Here is a 20,214-nt window from a genome sequence, read left to right as displayed (position 1 = left end):
CTGATGCCCACATACACACTGCCAACACCTTTATCTCCAGTCCTCCTCACCTGTTGTCTAAGCTTCTGACATGAACATCCGGCCAGCTGCTTGATGGGCATATCCACATCCCCACAGGAGGCCAACTGAGTCCAAAACTGAACCTGACATCTTTACCTCTCCTGTGTTTTCTCTTTCAGTTTATGGAGACACCACCCATTCAGTGCCCCACGCCTGAAATTTGAGGGTCATCTGACTCTTCCTTTCCTTCACATCCACACTAACAAGCCATCTCGTAAACAGGCCCCAATCCATCTCCTTTTCTCCATCCTCATTAGCTGAATCAGCACCCAGGTCACGAAATCCATCAGGCTCATGGCTCTGGGTCCCTTTGTCAGGTCTCAGCCTTCTGCTCCTCTGAAGCAAAATGAGTAGGGTTCCAGCCACACTGGCTCAAGGCCACGGTTCCTGCTCGTTCTTACAGAGCGTGGGAAAACTCACTCCCAACGCACAGGGCAACAAGCTTCTTCAGAAGCTCGAGCACATGTTTAGAAGTAGGTGTTGTGATAAAATTTGACTCAGAAGATTCATCAATCCCAAATCAATCTATCTCATCTAGGTCCCAATTCATGGTAATTAGGCACACACAGGAAGGAGCGTACATAAATGGCTAGAACTAGAATGACTCTTACCCAAAGTAAATTTTTGCTTTGTCATTTCTCCCTTTACTGACCCACGGGATCCCTACTTAGAATAGTTCCCCCTGATGCCACAGTGGAAAGTGAAAAAAATCTCCTTACGTTTCTCAAGAGGTTTGCAAAGTCTTCCAGAGTTGTCATGGCGTTTATGCTGTGCCATTTAACCATCATCTTCACACTTACATAAAAAGGCAAAGGCTGGCTCTCTGTCCTGTTGCCCATTCTCGAGGGCTCTGCTGTATGCTTGCTTCCCCATCCTTCCTGAGACACCGGGAGCACACACTTCCTGATTCCAGCCTGGTGCCTAGCGAGTCCGATTTGAGCTGGCGGGTATGGCACCTGCCCACGGAGGGAAGGCCGCGGGGCACAGTGGCAGGGAGACGTGGCGGGCTCTCTGTGGGGCGTCCTGGGGGCAGGGGCTGAGCTTCGCCAGCTGGGATGAGAGTTAATTCTAAAGGAACGTGGGGGAGGGAACTGGGACAGCCCAGGCATCTGGCTGTCTGATTCTCCTTTCCTGCTCTGGGCATCTTTAAGGAGGAGAGCTCATATGTCTCCAGGTCAGCCTCAGACGCCAAGGGAACCGAGCAGTCCTCCAATACCACCTTGTCTCAAGTCCAAGTAAAACTGCTTCCCTTGCTTACCGTGGCCAGAAATTCCTTTGACTGAAAGATGTGGTTGATATCTATCTATCTATCTGTCTATCTATGATGGAATATTGCTCGGCGATCAAAAAGAATGAAATTTTGCCACTTGCCACATTGCAGCAACATGGATGGAGTGAAGTGAAATTAGTCAGAGAAAGACAAATGATGAAGCAGATGAATATAAGCAAAGGAAAGATAAAATAAGAACAGAGAGGGATGCAAACCATAAGAGACTCTTGAGGACAGAGAACCAACTAAGCGGAGGGTTGCTGGAGGGGTGTATGGTGGGGGATGGGTTAAATGGGGGATGGGCATTAAGGAAGGACTTGTTATGATGAGCCCTGGGGGTTATACGGAAGTGATGGATCACTAAGTTCTACTCCCAAACCAATACTACACTGTACTCCCAGCTTTGGTGAGAGGTCAGTAGGACGCCCCTGGGCACGAAAGCCTGCAGGTTAGAGTCCACAGTTCCCAACCGTGGCTCCGCTTTTTCCTGGACAGAACCCGTGTGTGACACCCTGGTCAGGAGCCCCGGAGGGCAGGGGAGGGCGGGGGTTGGGGGTGGCAGGCACCTGCCCAGAGCGGACTGCCTCCCTTCCCTGCCACAGGCAGTCCAAACGAGCGAGTCCCCACAGGCCCCGGTTTGGGGGATGGAAACGAGCTCCTGATGGCTGTCCAGGGCTGGCTGGCGCCGGGCCGCCCGTTCCACCGGCCACATGGTTCCTAGGAGACTAGGGCAGCAGAGCCACCTTCTGCAAACACCCCACCCCGGCTCCTTCCCTCTTACAGGCCCTGAGCAGGAAGCAGGCTGGTGTTTTGCTGCCAGGAAGTGGTCTTATAATTACATTATGAATGAGTGCCCTTCCACCTGCCCAGGCAAATAAGGAAGCCCAGCCCACTGCCAAGTTCACTGCCACCCAGGTATGAGTTCCTAGCGACGAAGACAGGGCTGAGAAGGACATGGATCGCTCTAGCTACCTCAAACAAGCTGTTTGGATAATTCCATAAAAACCCAGCACAGATGTTGAATGAAGCCATTCCCCCAAACCATCTTCTAGTCCCAGTCCTTCCAGGCGCTGTTTACAGGCTTAAAAGAAACAGCACACGGTGCACTCAGCTAAGTGGTTATAATTGCAGTCAGGGCTAAGTGGCCACAGCCATGAGCAGCTCTTCCCCAGACTCCCCTTAGGTCAGCAATTGCAAAACCCAGGACATGCTCGTCATCCCCGGGATGGAAGGAGAATGGTCCATCAGGAAAGGGAGGAAGGAGTCCGAGGAGAAAAGTACTGAATGTCGTTCAGCTTAGGGACCAAGAATGAGGGACCTACGGTTCAGATTGCAGATTGGGTGGCCTCGGCCCCCGCTCCTCCCCCGACTTCCTTGCCCCCGCTCTGCATGACCTGACTCCTTTCGAGTAACTCAGACAGGTAGTGGGGCACTTGGGAGGGAAGAAAAAGTATGTGGGCTTCAGGATGCCCCAGACCCGGGCTTGAATCCCTGGAGGAATACTGAACAGCTGTAAGACTAATCAGTGACTTCACCTCTGAAGCCCCGTTTTCCTACCAAACGAGAATGAGAAATCCCGTCCGGAACTGCCGGGAGCAGCTGTGAGGGCACAGGAGACCCGGCATGTGAATGGGGTCACCCCTCAGAGGTGTACCGCCTGCCTCGCTCCAAACCTTGGGGTTTTCTAGAATGGTACACGGAATGCGCTGATAGGCAAACAGTGTTAAGGAAATGACTGACCTCTTTTCTGCCAAAGTAGGAGGTGGAAACATCATAAGGAAGCAGCCGAGAGCTAAGTCCTTGCTCAGGGGCTGAGCTGGAAAAAGCAGAAGCCACACAGGGTCCTGCAATACACGTTTCTCCCTGCGGCCACACAGCCAGGACTTCAGCTCAGAGGAGACCCCCTTTCAGCTCAGGAACAGCCTGTCGAGTGCCTGGACGCTGGACAAGTCGCTCAACCTCTCCACATTTCCATGTCCACATCCGAAGTACGTTAATACTAGCAACTACCTATGGGATTTTGAGGTTAAATGGGGGTGATGCATGCAAAGTGCTTTAACACAGTCCCAATGGTGACTGCTTGGTCAATACTGGCTGCGGCTTCATCTTCATCCTCATCACCATCATCTACCCTCTTCTTCCTCCTCCTGAGCTCTGACTTCTTGGAAGATCGTGGCCAAGACCTATGACTTGCCCTATTTTTTAAAATCTATTTTCTATTTCCCCCCACATTCACACTTCAATGCTTCCATATAGTGCTCCTTACTAATTTAACACCATCACTATTATCAGTGTAGAATCACCGAACAAAGAGTTGTTACTTGGGGCAATGTTCTGAGCCCTCTGCATATACACAATCCCCTCCTCGGATCAATGAGGTAGGTACTACTTTTATGCTTCTTTTACAAGACAGGAAACGGAAACATGTGGTAATTGAGAAATCACCCAAGGTGAGCTAGATTCCCCATTGCCTGAAACTTGAACACAAAGACTCTTGTTCCAGAGATGTACTCTTAACCTTCTAGGTAATACTATCTCTTACAAAGTTTTCCACGACAGTTTTTGTCCTTGACTAAAATATCTCATTACTATGTCTTACCGATCTGTCCTAAAGCTCAAACTGGGATGAACATCAAATCAGCAAGTCCTGAGACCTTCCACCCAGTTTAAGGGATTATGTACCTGGAGAATCAGCCTCCAAGACGCTCAGGGAGGAACTCATTCTATTCCCACAGACAGAGGCAGGGGCAGGCCAAGGTGCTACAGCCGAGACTAGCCTGTCTGCCAGCCAGCCATGGAATCCATCGAAGGAAAAGAAAGCTAGCTCATCCTAGAAACTCTGTGGGCAGTTATTCACATCTCCTATCCCATCACTGACTACTTACTGATGTACTTGTTCTCATAGTGATCAGCCACACGGTTTGGGCTCCCTGAGAATGACTACCTAGTTTGGAAAGCTTTCTCTCCACATGAAGAATATTCCCTCGGTGGGCCATCTTCAAATTCTTAAACTTGGTATCATTATATGTTACTATGAAAGATAGGATTTGAAGAATGTATTGATTCAGAAATGTCAGGATTTTGTTTTTTCCTAAAGAAGAATCATTTTTTAGAAATTCTTCCTAAAGAAGAATTTTTGTTTCTTCTTTCCAAAGAAGAATCGTCACTTAAGAATGCTACTATAAAGATGAATTCACTAAAAAAAGAAAAAAAAATTCCTGACGTAGTTGAACAAGCTAAGGTCCTTCCAACGCAGCTCCTTGATTTCAATAAGGTCATTGATTCTCCCCTTGATGACATGCTCATCACCAAACTGAGAGAAAGTTTTCAAGTAAGACCATTAGTGGGAGGAAGACTCCGCCGAGATGCATTTCCTCAACACGCCCACAGCACCCTAAGAGTCTGTAAAGAAGTAGAAAGGCTAGTTTCTTGCCCAGATGACCTTACATTCTCATTGTTCTGAAGACAGCAAAGCAAATAATGATCCAACTGTGAGCAGATAAACAGTGACCATACAAAACACAACAATGGCATGACTGGTCCAGAAATACAATATAAACGGAGGTCAAGTCCTCGAATAATAACAAGTTCGCATCTCAAAAGGGAAAAGGAAACGTTTTTCCATTCTCTGTTTATGAAAGCAAACACTTCCATTTTCTTAAAAAAATGAGCAAGTGAGTAAAGTCTGAAGAGGAAATGAAAGCTCACCAGTAACCTGCCACCTGGCAAAGGCATTCTGTGGACATTCTGTCCTTCCAGACTGTTTTCCATAAAGGCACCTTTGCGGGCTTGCTTTTTCACAAGAAGCCTGCTGTACAGATACTGTCTTCTCTGGTTGTTGTTGTTTTATTTTCATGTCACAATATACTGTGATTGAGTCCTTTCCTGAACTGTGTCTATAAATTGTTAGAAAGTAAACAATTTCTAACGGAGGTCAACATACTTTTCTACAGGAAAAAAAAAATTTCAGTAATAGAATTTACTTTACTGGGCCTTCTGCACCAAAGCTTTATTAATTGTCCCGTAACGTCTGAAGAAGCCTAGATGTGAAATCCTAAAACTGACAAAGGACTTCTATGGTAATTGAGTCCAAGCTCCTCCTTCTCTGGGTGAGAAAACAGAGTCGGGGCCGTCATTTAACACTGTTTCATTCTTGGGATGCCTGGAATATGTTCCCTTCATTACATACACGCTTTTACATCCAACTGCTCCCCAATCCAAGGGACTGGACAGAGGGGGGACTTCTGTTCCCCAGTAACCAGAACCTCCTGGTGGCACTCAGTCCAGCCCAGCTCTACCGCCCCCTCGACTGAGACTGTTGGTCAAAGTCAACAAAAATTGTCACACTACCACATTCAGTGGACACGTACCCCTCATATCCTCATGGTCTATGCTGAGCACTAATACCATTTGTGTCATTTATTCCCTTTAATAAACCTATGAAGTTTATTATCCCTATTATTCAATCTTTTTTAAATTTTTTAAAAATTCTTTAAATTTTTATTTTTTTATGTTTTATTTATTTCTGAGAGAGAGAGAGAGTGAGAGAGACAGCATGAGCAGGGAAGGGTCAGAGAGAGAAGGAGATACAGAATCTGAAATAAGCTCCAGGCTCTGAGCTGGCTGTGAGCACAGAGCCCGATGCCGGGCTCGAACCCATGAACTGTGAGATCATAACCTGAGCCAGAGTCAGACACTTAACTGACTGAGCCACCCAGGCGCTCCTCATTCTTTTTTTTTTTTTTTTAAATTTTTAAATGTTTTCTTTATTTCTGAGAGAGAGAGAGAAACAGCGTGAGCAGGGGAGGGTCAGAGAGAGAGGGAGACACAGAATCTGAAGCAGGCTCCAGGCTCTGAGCTACCTGTCAGCACAGAGCCCAACGCAAGGCTGGAACCCACGAACTGTGAGATCATGACCTGAGCCAAAGTCGGACGCTTAACCGACTAAGCCACCCAGGTGCCCCCTTATTATTAATTCTTTATTCCCCCCTATTAATATCCCCATTTTTCAGATTAGGAAACTGAGTCACAGAGAATAAATACCTAGTATGTGAAAGAGCCAGGGTTTTCAACTCTGGCCCAATTTCAGAGTCTGCACTATCAACCACAGTGCCAGCTGCCTCTCCAATCTCTTGGCAGGAGGAGAACCCTGTCGGTTCTAAAGTGTTTTGAATGCATCCACACCTTCCCACTCCACAGGAACCACCACAGGCCAAGTTACCATCAACTCTTACCTCTCAAGGAAATAACTTCCTCACAGCCTCCCTCGCAAGTCCCTCTAATCCATCCTCTGTACCGTTGCCAAAACAGCATTTAAATACATCAATCAGACCACTCCCCTCCCTAGTGCCACTCCCTACACTTAAAACCCTTCACTGGGTTTTCTGCTGCACTTAGAATAAAATCAGAACTCCTTTCCATGGCCCCAAGGCCCCGGCAGTCCAACCTTCCTCTCCAACTTCATCCTATTCTCCTCTTCTTGGTCATTACACTCTAAACAACACCTGTCTTCTAAAAGTTTTGGTTAGAGAAATAGAGCCCTGCTTTCCAGCTCAGCATTGACAGTGTGTCGTCTGCTTGGGATTCTTTCTCCCTTTGCCTCTCCCCCACTTGCATGCAATCTATCGCTCAAACTAAATAGATAAACTTAAAAAAAAGTTTCTAGAACACCAGTCTCCTGCCTCAGGACACTTGCACTTGCTGTCCCCAGGTTCAGACCATTTTTATCTAGATCCTGGGGTTACTGGCCCCTCTCTGTCCTTCAAGCTATTTTTAAAAAATGCTTATTTATTTTTGGGAGAGAGAGCGAGCAGAGATAGAGAGAGAGAGAGAGAGAGAGATGGAAACACAGAATCCAAAGAAGGCTCCAGCTTCCAACCTCTGAGCTGCTAGCACAGAGCCTGATGCAGGGCTTGAACCCATGAGATCATGACCTGAGCTGAAGTTGAATGCTTAACTGACGGAGCCACCAGGCGCCCCTGTCCTTCAAGCTTTAACAGAAATATCCTTTCCTTGGGTTGTCTCTGATCACCCTTCTCCGGACTTTCTCCTGACCATCAGACTCGTGTTTTCTTCCAAGCACTCACCACAGCAGCAGTTACTTTGTTTGCTTGTTTATGTCTGTCTCCCGGACAGGCCTTGTTCTCGCTCTACCTCCAGCCCCTGGGACATACCTAACTGGTGCAGGATAGTTGCTCAGTGGGACAAAGTCAGAAGATTCAAGTTCTAGTCTGGGCTGTGTCATCAAAAACTCCTCAAGTCACCCTGGCAAGCCATTTAATCTTGGGTAAGTCTTTACTTCTCATGTGTTAAATGGAATAACGTTTCTCTATCCAGCAATGCTATCAGAAAGTCCTATGACACGGGCGTGTCAAAGGACTCCAGAAAACAACTTTGGTATGCAAATGTCAGGTACGGGACCTTTACAAAAGGAAGGGTTTCTTGGTAAAACCAGGAATGAGTCCATATGTTGTGGTTTAGTTTTATTTTTCTAAAATTGTTTTTTAATGTTTTTTTCTGAGACAGCGAGAGAGAGACAGACAGACAGACAATGCATGAGCAGGGGAGGGGCTGAGAGGGAAAGGCAGACACGGAATCCAAAGCAGGGTCCAGGCTCTGAGCTGTCAGCACAGAGCCCAAAGTGGGGCTTGAACTCACGGACCGCGATATCATGACCTGAACTGAAGCTGGACGTTTAACCGACTGAGCCACCCAGGCGCCCCTACTTTTATTTTTCTAAAACAGCACATGCATTGTTTCCTTCATTCTGACTCTCTAATTATTTTCTGTTTTTCACTCCCTGACAATGTTCTTTTTGGCCAATGTCTGGTGTATATATTGTTCCTGAAGGCGTACACCCATCTTAGATCTTGAACGGCAGGAAAATAGCAGCACACTCGGGTCCACCACCCTCTCCTCCAGTTCTCCCAGCACAACTTTTCAGACAGTATCCAGCGACCCCCTGGGGTGATGCCCTGGGGGAGGCGCCCGGCCCTCTCCCCCTCCCCCAGCACTCCTCCAAGGGCAGCCCCCCAGCACCCACAGGGTCACCCATGGGGAGAGAGAGACTTCTCTCACCCCAACCTGGGGCCTGGAGGCTGGAGGGGGTCCCCTGGGTCTCCNCACCCTGAGCCCTCGGGCCCCCTTCAAGGTTCCTGTTTATAAGCCCCATCCCCTCTGCCCCAGACTTGGATGTGAAACTTGTCTCAATAAACCCTTTGGAGTAAAATAAAAAATTGTTAATTGTTAGAGGTGTTTTTTTCCCCTCCACCTGCTCATTATCTTTTGAAAGACTGATAACCAAAGAATTCCTTAACTTTTAGATGTCGTTATGTTATTTTGTGCTTTTTCACGAGGAGTTGTGGCAAATATTCAAAGGCTGCTTTAGTACGTGCCTTCTGAAAAGTTTAGGTTTCTGCATTAAAAATGTATATCATTATTATTCATAAAAGAAAAGTTACCAAGGAAGGCACATGCCACCAGTCCTGTGCAGTCACGTTCACGTTCAGCTCAGCAGCTTCTGTGACCATGTACGGAAGAAGCTATGCGATTTTCCCCTCCGTTCAGTAGGTGTGGGGGCAAGGCTTCTCCAGACTGCGGAGCTGTAAGACTCGCCCCCTGCTCGGCAAGGCCATCCCTAAGGACCCCATCACACACAAAGCAGGACTGAGGGCTCTACAGCCGCACGAGCACACAAAACATAGCCTCAACCGGGGTCTCCGCCAGTGCTCAGCGGCTCGGATGGTTCAAACAGTCTCAGCGCAGGAAAGCAGGACGCCCCTCATCCAAAGGGGATGTAGTAGCGGCACCGGCAGAACTGACAGCTTCCTCCACGGGCCGAGCGCTTGGGTCTGCGAGTGCCAAACACTGCGGTCACCAGCTTTGAGAGTAAAGGTCTGAAGGAAAATGCTGGGTGTGGACATCAGTTTGTCAACCACCTTTTTATAATCCTTTCTACCAGTAGCTTAACTGGAGCCTCTTAGTTTCGGGGAGAAAACTGAACAAGCCGCATCAGGATGTATTTACCAGATGGTGGTCCCTCAGGGTCTTCAGAAATGTGGACTGCAGCAGTGGAGCGAAATATGTGCAGGATTCAGCCAGGTTTTTTACAGTCCCCAAAATTGGGAGGTAGCCAGCTTGGTTCTGGCTTTGTGGTGTGTGGTTCACAGGGCAAACATCAAAAGCTGGTTGTGTGTGGGTTTTTTTTTTTTTTTGCTTTGTTGTTTATTATTGTTGTTTTGAGAGAGAGAGAGAAAGAGAGAGAGTGAAAGCAGGGCAGGCGCAGAGGGAGAGGAAGAGAGATAATCCCAAGCAGGATCCACACTGTCAGCACAGAGCCCCGTTGGGCTCAATCCCAAGAATCTGTGAAATCATGACCTGAGCTGAAATCAAGAGTTGGACACTTAACTGAGGGAGCCACCCAGGCACCTGTTTTTCTGTTTTTTGCTTTTGTTTTTGTTATTAATATTTATTTATTTTTGAGAGAGAGAGAGAGAGAGCACAAGCAGGGGAGGGGCAGAAAGAGAGGGGGAGACACAGAATCTGAAGCAGGCTCCAGGCTATCAGGACAGAAACTGACGCGGAGCTCAAACCCACAAACTGTGAGATCATGATCTGAGCCCAAGCTGGATGCTTAACCGAGTGAGCCACCCAGGCGCCTCCCATGCACCCCAGTTTATACAGCTTACTGGGCAAAACTACAGGGCTACCTCTTTAGCAGGAAATCTAAAGGGCCATAAATAATACTACTGAATGAAGTTTTAATTTTGTAACGGTTTGTGATCCTTATTATGTCGCAAAACATTAAGAGCTTTTTTCCTACAGGAAAACAAAAAACAAAAAAGGAAGGGTGGGATTTCCAAAATATCTATGCTCTTAAATTTTATCTGGGATGGAAACAGCTTAAATAAAACGTTTCCTCCTTTTTAGATAAAAAGGTAACAAAAAAGAGGTTAATTAATATTTGAACTGCCTCTCAAGCTTTGTGAACACCAATCTTACACTCCTTTCTTAGGTTCTCCTTCTCTTCTCTGCCTTCCACACTTAGCTGGACACAATACAGAACCAAAATATATTTAATACTCTAGATATAAAATGTGGGTTGAGAATATCTTGGTTTCTTTTTCTACAAAGAAGAAAGATTGAATTGAAAGACACTGGTGTCTTTCTTTTAAATGTATGTTTCGTGAGTTTAGAAAGAGGAACAATCTTTCCCCACCCAAGGTCTGCATGGACTATAATTCACACACCGCCAAAATTTCTAGAAGCACTTATTTGCTATTATATGGCTAACTCAGTATTTTGTACTGGCCAAAATGAATTCCTCAAAGGTAGCCGCTGAAGAGGTACAGTAACCCCGACTGAATCTTTAACGTCCGTAACTATATCACAGAGGCAGCGCGGCGATAAACAGATGCGAAGAACGTGGGTGGCAGCGATGGCTTAAGGCCAGGCCACACTGTCCACGGATGGACTGGACACACTCGGTTTTACACCTTCAGAAGAGCTCCTCTGTGTGCCAGGTTTTGTCGATGCCGTGGGGGACTGGGCTGGAGGTTTCGGGACGCTTCTGTGCTTCCACTGAAAAATTCACGACCAGCTACCGTGGCAGGACTCTACCATTCCGTGACATCTTTGTTCTCGGTTTACAACGTACGCATTGCCCCGAGAGCTTGTGTGCGTAGAGACGCAACAAAGTTAAGGCCCAGGAATTTAAAAGGAAGATAAATGGATGGCACAAATAAAATCAGCAGGGCTTGGAAACATGATGCCCAAATAGGAACTTTAAAAGCACTTCGTGCAGGGCTTCGTGCAAAGTGTCTCCAGAAGTCAGATCGAGAAACGACTCCAGGAAGCTCTCCAGTTGGCATCTGCTACAAGGATGTATTCTAGCAATGGTTTTAATTACAGTAACAGGTCTCTCAACATGAAGGTTTAGCTTTTGGGTTAATATGATAAAAAAAAGTCAAAGGCTTTAGTTTAAAACAATCGAAGCGAACTTACATGCCAAGGGTACAGAATGCAAGAGTAAGAACCAGACTCTTCAGATGTTCACGTGGATTATAATGTTACAATCATTACAACAGTCTGGTACTAGTGCCAGAACAGACACAGATCAGTGAGATGAAATTCAGAAACAGACCTGGCATGCAAGGACTTTACCTATGGTTCTGGTAGAGATGGCCGGTTGCATTCCAACATCCATCCTCCCTTCCTTCTTTCCTAAACGAACTGTTGGTGGCAGAAATATGCCCCTCTAAAAGCTTTTTCCTTCAGCCTCCATTGTAGAGCAACAGTCAATAAAATTGTACTGTGGGGTACCTGGGAAAGTTCTTTAAAGGAACCTGATTCAGAGGCAGGTAAGTCATTTTGTTCTTTTTTCTCCTTTGCCCACTTTTCTGTCCGACATGATGGCTTGAGTTACAGGAGCCATGCCGGGACCACGAAGAAAAGGCTGAGAGTATCAGAGACCTCAGCCCTGAAAGCCTCAAACCACTGAGCCAGCAGTAGCAAATACCCATCTGTACTCTTGTTATACGAGAAAAATAAGGCCTTACGTGTTTAAGCGACTTTGCAAAGGTGCACCCTGGAAGATGACCATATGAAAATGGTAATGCTTCACACACATAGACACATAAACACACGAGCAAGATTCAGCTTCAGTGTAAAAAAAACTCTCTCAGTTTGAGCCCTGCGTCGGGCTCTGGGCTGACAGCTCAGAGCCTGGAGTCTGCTTGGAATTCTCTCTCTATCCCTCTCCCTCTGCCCCTCCCCTGCTCTCTTATCAAAAATAAATAAGTAAATATTTAAAAAATGTATAAACTAGGTTACAACAACTGGGTACAGCTACTTGTACAACAGCTCAATCTGTATATGGTCAAGTGTGAAATTCTATGTCGCAGGCAATGTAAACTACTGGCAGGCGGAGGCTTTAGGTAAACACCTGAAGGAAAGAAGACTCCACGATTTACCAAATTAACTCTGATATTGGCACAAACTGGGCGGCCCTCGCATCACCCTTCAGGTGAAGCACCACATGGCTCTCGGCAAAACTCTACTTTGTATGGTTCTGGTCACAAGCAGCGGAAGGCCACAGGATCTCTGAAAGTCAACTTGCAGGCAGGCTGCCTTCCTGTAAGCTTATTTGTAACAAGCATGTTAGCCGTCAAGGAAGATAACAGCGCCACTTAGGGGGAACCATGCCGAATGGATCCGAGCCCCTCCCCCTCTCTCCCTGACCTCATTCCACTTGACCCTCCTTCCCGACCCCTGCATCTCACCCTCCTCCTCTGTGTACAGGAGCAGTCAGTACCATAGTCCTGAGGCTGTTCTGCAGGTCAGGACCGGTCTCACCCTCAACGCCCCACGCCAGCTCCTGTACCCAGACCCCACCTCCGGGAGGCAGCAGCCAGGCCTCTCCATTGGGTGGGATGGTGCAGGGGCTGGAGCAAAGCCTTCCACGTTCGCCTGCTCCGGGGAGGGGGGAATCAGACCGTGCCCACAGCAATATTCCTACAACTTTTCTGTAGGCTTGAGATTTTTCCAAAATAAAAAGGTGTTTGTTTGTTTTTCTTTTTCAAAGTGGGAATCATAGGGGTAAATGGGAGCCCGCGGGACGACAGGCCTTCCAAAGCCCCCACCTCATATGCAGATGCAGGCAAACTCATTTCTCATAGCCAGGTCTTAAACATCTCTACGTCTGGGGTCACTGCTGTCTTCCTTCTGGGAGTATCTTCCAAGTCTTACCTGGTTCACTACTTTGTTATAAAAATATCCTCTCTTGTTCCGTACTTATGAACTAACTAGTCAGTGCCCATGAAAATACTCTTTCTTCTATTATTTTGTTGTGGTTCAATATACTTGACCTAAAGTTTTACCATTTTAATCGTCAGTGCTAAGAAGTCTCAGCTTCTTGGTTTTCCTAGAAAAGCCATTCGATCAATGCTGGAGACGTCACGGGGGGATGAGTGTGTGGACACATGGTGGATAGGTGGGTGGACATGGATGGATCAGTGGTTAAAATCTTAACCATTTTAAGTTCTGTAGCATTAAACGCGTTCACTGTTGTACAACCAACACCACCTCCTTCCACAGGACTTTTTCATGTTCTCCGGCAGAAACTCTGTACCCAGCAAACCCTAACTCCTCATTTCCTGCTTCTGCAGCTCCTGGCAACGACCCCTCTACTTTCTCTTTTTATGAATTTGATTCCTCTGGGAACCTCGTATTAGAAGAATCGCAGTCTCTGTCCTTATTTTACTTAACATCATGTCTTCAAAGTTCATCTGTACTGAAGCATGTGTCAGAAGTTCCTTCCTTTGAAGGCTGAATGATATTCTCTTCTACGTACATACTGCGCTTTCTTTAGCCGTTTGTCAGTGGATGCTTGCATCGCTTCAGCCTTTTGACCATTATGAATGCTGCTGCTACAGACGTGGCTATACAAATATCTGCTCGTGCCCATGCTTTCACCTCTTTTGGACATATATCTTATACACACCTTCAGTCTTATATATGCTACTTCTACCCCCTTCAACTGCTTGCCTGTCCATCCATCAAATGTTTACGGTGTGCCCACCATGTGCCAGGGAGGCGTTATGTTAGATTCTATAGAGATACTAGAAACTGTCCTGCCTGGAGGGATCCAGAGAGAAATAAATAGCAAGGTCCTAGGTAACTTGACAATACAACCCAAGAAATCCCAGTTACTTCGGTACGTCTGAGTGTTAGTGTATAATTTCTCAGAAGAGAGAAGTCACCGGGTAGCATGTAGAAATGGTTTTTACTCAGGGATTTTTTCCTGGCACGGTGTTACTTATATGTCCCTCCTTTTTAGGATCTCTTCTCTGGTTCCACACCCCCTTCCTTCAGCTCCACAATCTCTACATTATTCTAGTAGTAGTTTTTCACGATCTAGTCTTTGGAACTTAATTTGTGTCTACCCTGAGTGTCGCTCCACTTCCGTCTCCTGACCCATCTGATACTACATCCAACTCTGCCTGCCCGGGAGTAGGGTGGGGTGCTTGCTGGGACGGGTACAGGAAGAAAGAATGTGGTGGAAGAGGGGGGCTGGGCAGAGAGAGCCCTTCCTTGCTGCACTCAGGCGGAATGTGGGGGTGTGGAGAAAGGACACAACAACGCAAATATTCCAAACATGCCACCATGACGCAGAGGAGCAGAAGGAAGATGGAAGGAAGCTTGGCCAGCGCAGGAGCTACGCCAGCCTTGCTCTTCCTGGTCCTGGGCACACCTGGCCACCCTCTGCGGCAGCGTGAACGAGCTGCTACGGGATGTCTGGATCTGGAAAACGACCAGGAGAAATGCCAGCATTTGCAGAACCTTTAGAAGCAGGTCCAGCCTATCCAGGATCAGACAGGCCGACTGTCTGAGTCTGAACACAGACAGGAAGCTCTCCTCCAAAGGGAACATCTCATCTGTTTTCCCCTTAACTAGATGAGAAAAACTATAGAAAGGGACTGGGGAAGGAAGAAAAGCAATCAAAGAGCTAGAAGCACAGAGTATTCGTGGAGATTCACTTGAGGTTACGAAGAGCTCCCTTATCACCAGGCACTGTTCTATTGCTTGCCATGGTAAGCGAGCACATCACATCAAAAGACGTTTGGTAGCATCCTGGAGGGGAAAGCAGGCTTGGATTTTCCTGAGAGCTTTGCAGTCTGGTTTAAGGCTAGTCTTTCAGTGCAGAGGGAGGGACAGGCCAGAGGACTTGAGTAGGACTGGATAAGGATCATGAATGATAGAACAGTGTTGGATTCCAGGCACCCTTTCATGCTCTAGCAACCATGGCTAAAAGCATTCTTGCCATAAAGTTGTTTTGCTTTTTACATTCTTTTTTAAAAAAATTTTTAATGTTTATTTTATTTATATATGGAGAGAGAGAGAAAGAGAAAGGGCATGAGTGGGGGAGGCGCAGAGAAAGAGGGAGACACAGAACTCAAAGCTGGCTCCAGGCTCTGAGCTGCAAGCACAGAGCCCAACACGGGTCTCGAACTCATGGATGGAGAGATCATGACCTGAGAGCTGAAGTCAGATGCCTAACCAACTGAGCCACCCAGGGGCCCCTGCTTTTTACATTCCTAAAGTCTGTTTGTACAATTATATTATCTACTTGTACTCCTTTCAAAGTCATATATGGACAAAATTCTACACTTAAGAAATTTTAAATGACCCGAATCTCGTGGCTAAAATGTGAGCTATAGCACAAAACTCTCTTGAGGTCTAGAGCTTGGTGGCGGTCGTGAGGTGTGGGGTGAAGGAGAGGGAAAAGACAGGGCACAATTATCGCTTCCTATTATTTTGAAATGACTGAATTCATCCTAATCGGACTATAAAGAAGCTGAAACTTACCTAAGCAAGAAAGCAGAAGCAGAAAACCCCCTAAGCTGACAGTATAAACAAATCTGGGAGAGGACAACAATCACAGTCATGGAGTTCCTGGCAGGTGACTGAGTGGGGTGCAGAATAGAGGGACACCGAGGCTGGAGTCAGAGAACACAGTTCTCTCTCTCTCTCTCTCTCTCTCTCTCTCTCCAGAGCAACCCCAGGAGGGACGCTTGAGAGCAGCTGTAATTTAAATGCAAACAACGACATGGCTGATGACAATTCTGATGTCAGCCCCACAAGGACTGCAAAAGATGCCAAGTTTTTAAGCCTCATTAACCGTGAGGAAGGCCTCTACCAAAGCTACTCGCACTGTTATGAATTCCTCTGGCCAGGACATCAGCAGCCAGATTAGCAGAGGACACGAAGGTTTATGCGAAAGAGGGTAAAAGGAAGATCCAAACAGATCTGGACAGACTCGAATCCAGTAAGATGCAATCTAACGTTGATAAATACAAAAACCAGCGCTTAGGTCCAAGACATTAACTGCACCCACAGCAGATGGAGAAATGGGGTTTAACAGGAGCATCTGGAGAGAATAGCTCAGGCTTTGGCGGATGGTGTGTTTGGGAGGAGTAACAGTTTGTTGGCGATGAGACTGCCAAAAGATTTTTTTTTTAAAGGCAGCAAATGCAAACCCAGACCCAAATCAGTGTGGTCCTGGGCAACATGAGAACCACGTGGCTGCACAACCTGCCAGCCTAGAGTCCCCTTAGAGAGCATCTTCCCCGGGGTTAGACCCTGGGGCAGAAGAAGGGATGGGTCTGTGTCTGGGTACAACTCCCCACAGGGACAGTGACTGGCCAAAGTCAAGGAGAACAGTGAGAAGCCAGTGAGCACAAGAGGGAAATGGAAGCTGGAGACTGAAGAAGTAAAAATTCAAGAGGAATGAAAGCTGGCTCCAAATGATGGAACACAGGGTGCTGGGTCTCATCCCCAGAGGTTCCCATTCAGCAGATCTGGGTGGTCTCCGAATTTGCATTTCTAAGTTCCCAGGGGAGGCTGATGTGGCTGGTCCAGGGACCATTCTCTGAGGACGAGTGCTCTACGAAACAAAATTGTAATTCAGAAAAAAAATTGTATGTATTTCTGAGATTTTACTAAGACGCAATGGTCATTCCCCAGGAAGTCCAAATTAGGGAGAATTTATTGGTTTTAAATCCCCACACATTGGGGCGCCTGGGTGGCTCAATCCATTAAGCGTCTGACTTTGGCTCAGGTCATGATCTCTTGGTTCTTGAGTTCAAGCCCTGCATCAGGCTCTGTGCTGACAGCTCAGAGCCTGACGCCTGCTTTCGATTCTGTGTCTCCCCCTCTCTTTGCCCCTTCCCTGCTCATGCTCTGTCTCTCTCTCAAAAATAAACAAACATAAAAAAACCCCCACACATTTTTAAGATGATGCTCCTTTTATGATTTTCTGTTGCTAAACAGAAGTTTCACCTTTACTTCTGACCCTTAGTATTTCTTATGAGTTCAGCTTCATACAGCAAAATTCTGTTTCTGTCTCTGCTTCATTTTTTGGCATTTTATGTAGTGGGCAGTCTACTTCGGTCTTTTTCTGCTCATCCTGTCCTGATGTATTATATTCAGCAGGTCAAGCCTCATTACATATTAAAATGTGACCTGTTTTCATCAAATGGTATCTGGCTTCCCATATCTCTTAAAACAGTAAATATCGATCTAGTCTTTTCCTCCAAGAGCCCACTCTGAGCCCACCACGCCCAAGGGCCCATTAGATTTCAAACCAGCTGCATTCAATTCCTGATTAATTTTATTTAATCTTATATACTCGAAGCTTTAGCCTTTCGATCCCAGTAGGGAAATCACCAGCATATGGAATGCATATAAAATGACATGCAAAGCAATGCAAATTAATACAAAACCTACATGTCTAAATTGCTTGGGAAAAGTCTGTAAGCTTTGACATTGATATTATCTACTTTGCTTCTCTACAGTCTAGTGAGCAGTGACCAGACTCTTTTATTACAATTAATTTTATATGGCATCCAGCACCTGACACTGGTTAGCCTGCTAAATGGAAGGCGCCCCCGTCTGTGAGTTAGGCAAACGGGATCCTAGCCTGAACTTGGCCACTGTTTGGTTCTATGGCCTTGCACAAGTTCTCCGAATTCTCTCGTTCTCAGATCCTACATCTGGAAGTAATGAGGTGACATCATCACAATAAAACTGCCAGCACTAAGGCTTATAGGCCAGCACAATGTCCACATCGTGTACTCATTGTGTGTTCAGGATGCACACGTGCAATCCTCACCACAGCCTGGGAGAGGGTACGATCAAGTATGCACCCCGTCTGTGTGGTGTCATTTCAGAGATCGGGAAACTCTCATCACGCAGTAAGCGAGGGAGCCGGGCCCCCAGCAGCACTGCTCCGGGGGCCACTCAGCTGAGCTGCTGCCTGATTTCCATCTGTGTTTCTACTACACATTAAGTCTGCATGATCTACGGAGTAAAAGTTCACATTTCACAGTCCTATGTGCTTCAAAGTACCATTTCTGTAAGATGTGGGTGGTTATAGGAGTTGGGTGTCCAAATGCCAGCCCAGCCTGTATTTACCTGAAGGGGCTCCAGGTATCCTTCCCTGCCCACTCGCTCCATCCCTTGCACATATAAATTGTGGGGGACGGTCGCTCATCTTAAAAAAGCCATCTCCCTTTCTCTCCTCTCCGCTGAGGACAGGCTTCCAGGGAGGCAAGCCGGGAGGCCACTGCCAGTCCTCAGCCCGCAGCGCGCCCCGCGGACCGTGCCGGTGCTCGCTCCCATGCGGGAGACGTGCCACGCTGGCTCTCACCTCTCCCCACGAAGGCAGGGGCTTCACCCGGGTCCACACCAAGCGTGGTGACGCTCCAGCACGGGTGACACGCACTTCACTGGAGCATCAGCTGGGGTCTCAGACTCAACCAACCAAACACATCTTTCCTCCAAAACCTGCCCCTCCTCGAATGCTTCCTTTTTTTTTTTTTCAATGGCCGCAACATCTGCCCAAACCTGGAGAGAGTCGGCCTGTCCTCTCCCACACAGAAGTCGTCACCAAGTCCCTCCAGAGTCTGCCTTGAATCCCAGCACCTGCTGCCACGGCCTCTCACAGCCTCGGAAGAACCCTGTTTACCTTCCCGGTACCTCAGATGCATTCTCACACAGCAGCCTAGTCTTGTTCTGTTTTGAATGCAGCTCTTACCAGGATACTCTCCGGTGTGAAACTGTGCAGAGGAATTAATTCCACAAAAGGGCCCCAAGGCCTGGCGTCACGAAGCCCTGGCACCCTGCTCGCCACGCCTGTGCCACTCTCCCTTCACGTCGAACTGGACCTCTCCATTCCACGAACTGTGTGCTAGCTCTCCTGTCTTAGGCACACGGCTCCCTGGGCACAGAATGCTCCTTTTCTCCTTCTCTGCCCTGCACTTCGTGGACACCACTCCCACTCATCCATCGGCCCCCCTTAAATCTGCCCAAGAAGGCCACGTGCCTCTATCCCAGACTCAGAACATCTGCACTCCCACAGCACACAGCACTGGCCAGACCTACAGGAAGGTCTCAACAAATGTGGCCTGAGGAACTGACTTTTCAACCCTGCATCACAGAATCTCACTCCCTTGCTGCATTCTTCCACCTTCCAGCCTAAGAAGGAAATCCTTTGAAGGAGACACAATCTACTTCTGATAGGGGCCCTAAGATAAGCCCCAGGTTACCAAGTAAACTAGCAGCGGCAGCATTCAGTGATTTTCAAGGGACAGAACAGATGCNTCATGATCTGCATTCATTTGAAGTGAGATTGATAACTATTTACTACCTGTTTATCTTGAGGGTACTTACTTAGCATGGTGCTATCAAGTGCCGACTTTGACTTCTTCCCCGATTATGCCATTCACTCCTACCTACCACGCTGCTGATAACTGTGGCATTTAGCAAATTACTTTGGCATGAGTAAACTTTGGAACGAGTACAAGTAATAAACAGGAAGGAACACTGCTCCCCATCTTCCCCTCTCCCAAATTCTTCTATCAGTTTCCCAAACTCACTACCGCACAACCAAACTCTTTGGCTATTGTTTCTCTGCTAATAAAAATGATAATTCAACAGCATCTTAACTGGTCATTTCTCAGACAGCATTGGATCCTTGGAAAGTGCAGCATAGGAAATGTTCTCTGCCATAACTCATTCATTTTTAAAGATTTTAATTCCTCCAGACACTATCAACAAAGGCTGTCAAAAGGGACAGTTAGGTTCTAAAATGCCTTAGGCTGCTAAGTGGTTTAAAAAGGGCACACTTCATGCATCACAAAGGGTGACTTCTATGTCTACCAAACCTCACGGGATACTTAATCTGAGTCCTAATTTCCTCAATATTCTCGTTTGTTGCTCTTCAACTGTAGGGAGGAGAAGAGGAAAGGATAAGGGTCTGAGGGCTAACACCACCTCTGCGTGTGCCCAGGTAAGGGGACAAAACACAAGGTCCCAGCCCAAAACGG

The 20,214-nt window shown here is 47.1% G+C and overlaps 1 protein-coding gene across 6 annotated transcripts in view; it reads right to left on the bottom strand.

The window, feature by feature from the left end:
* GCNT4 (glucosaminyl (N-acetyl) transferase 4) overlaps nucleotides 1-20,214 on the bottom strand; it is a 28,945-nt gene that overhangs the window by 6,795 nt on the left and 1,936 nt on the right. The window contains exon 1 of one of the 6 annotated variants that reach the window (XM_077759935.1): nucleotides 19,559-19,674. The exons of the other annotated variants lie outside the window; for them this stretch is intronic. The gene's annotated coding sequence lies outside the window, so the exon portion shown is untranslated. Of the gene's footprint in view, nucleotides 1-19,558; nucleotides 19,675-20,214 lie in introns of those variants that run through there. 6 annotated transcript variants of the gene reach the window in all.

This window comes from Crocuta crocuta, unplaced genomic scaffold, assembly GCF_008692635.1.
Source record: "Crocuta crocuta isolate KB4526 unplaced genomic scaffold, BGI_CrCroc_1.0 scaffold162, whole genome shotgun sequence".
Taxonomy (NCBI): Eukaryota; Metazoa; Chordata; class Mammalia; order Carnivora; family Hyaenidae; genus Crocuta; species Crocuta crocuta.
Note: the sequence above shows the minus strand (reverse complement) of the source record. Positions and strands in the feature narration are given on the sequence as shown.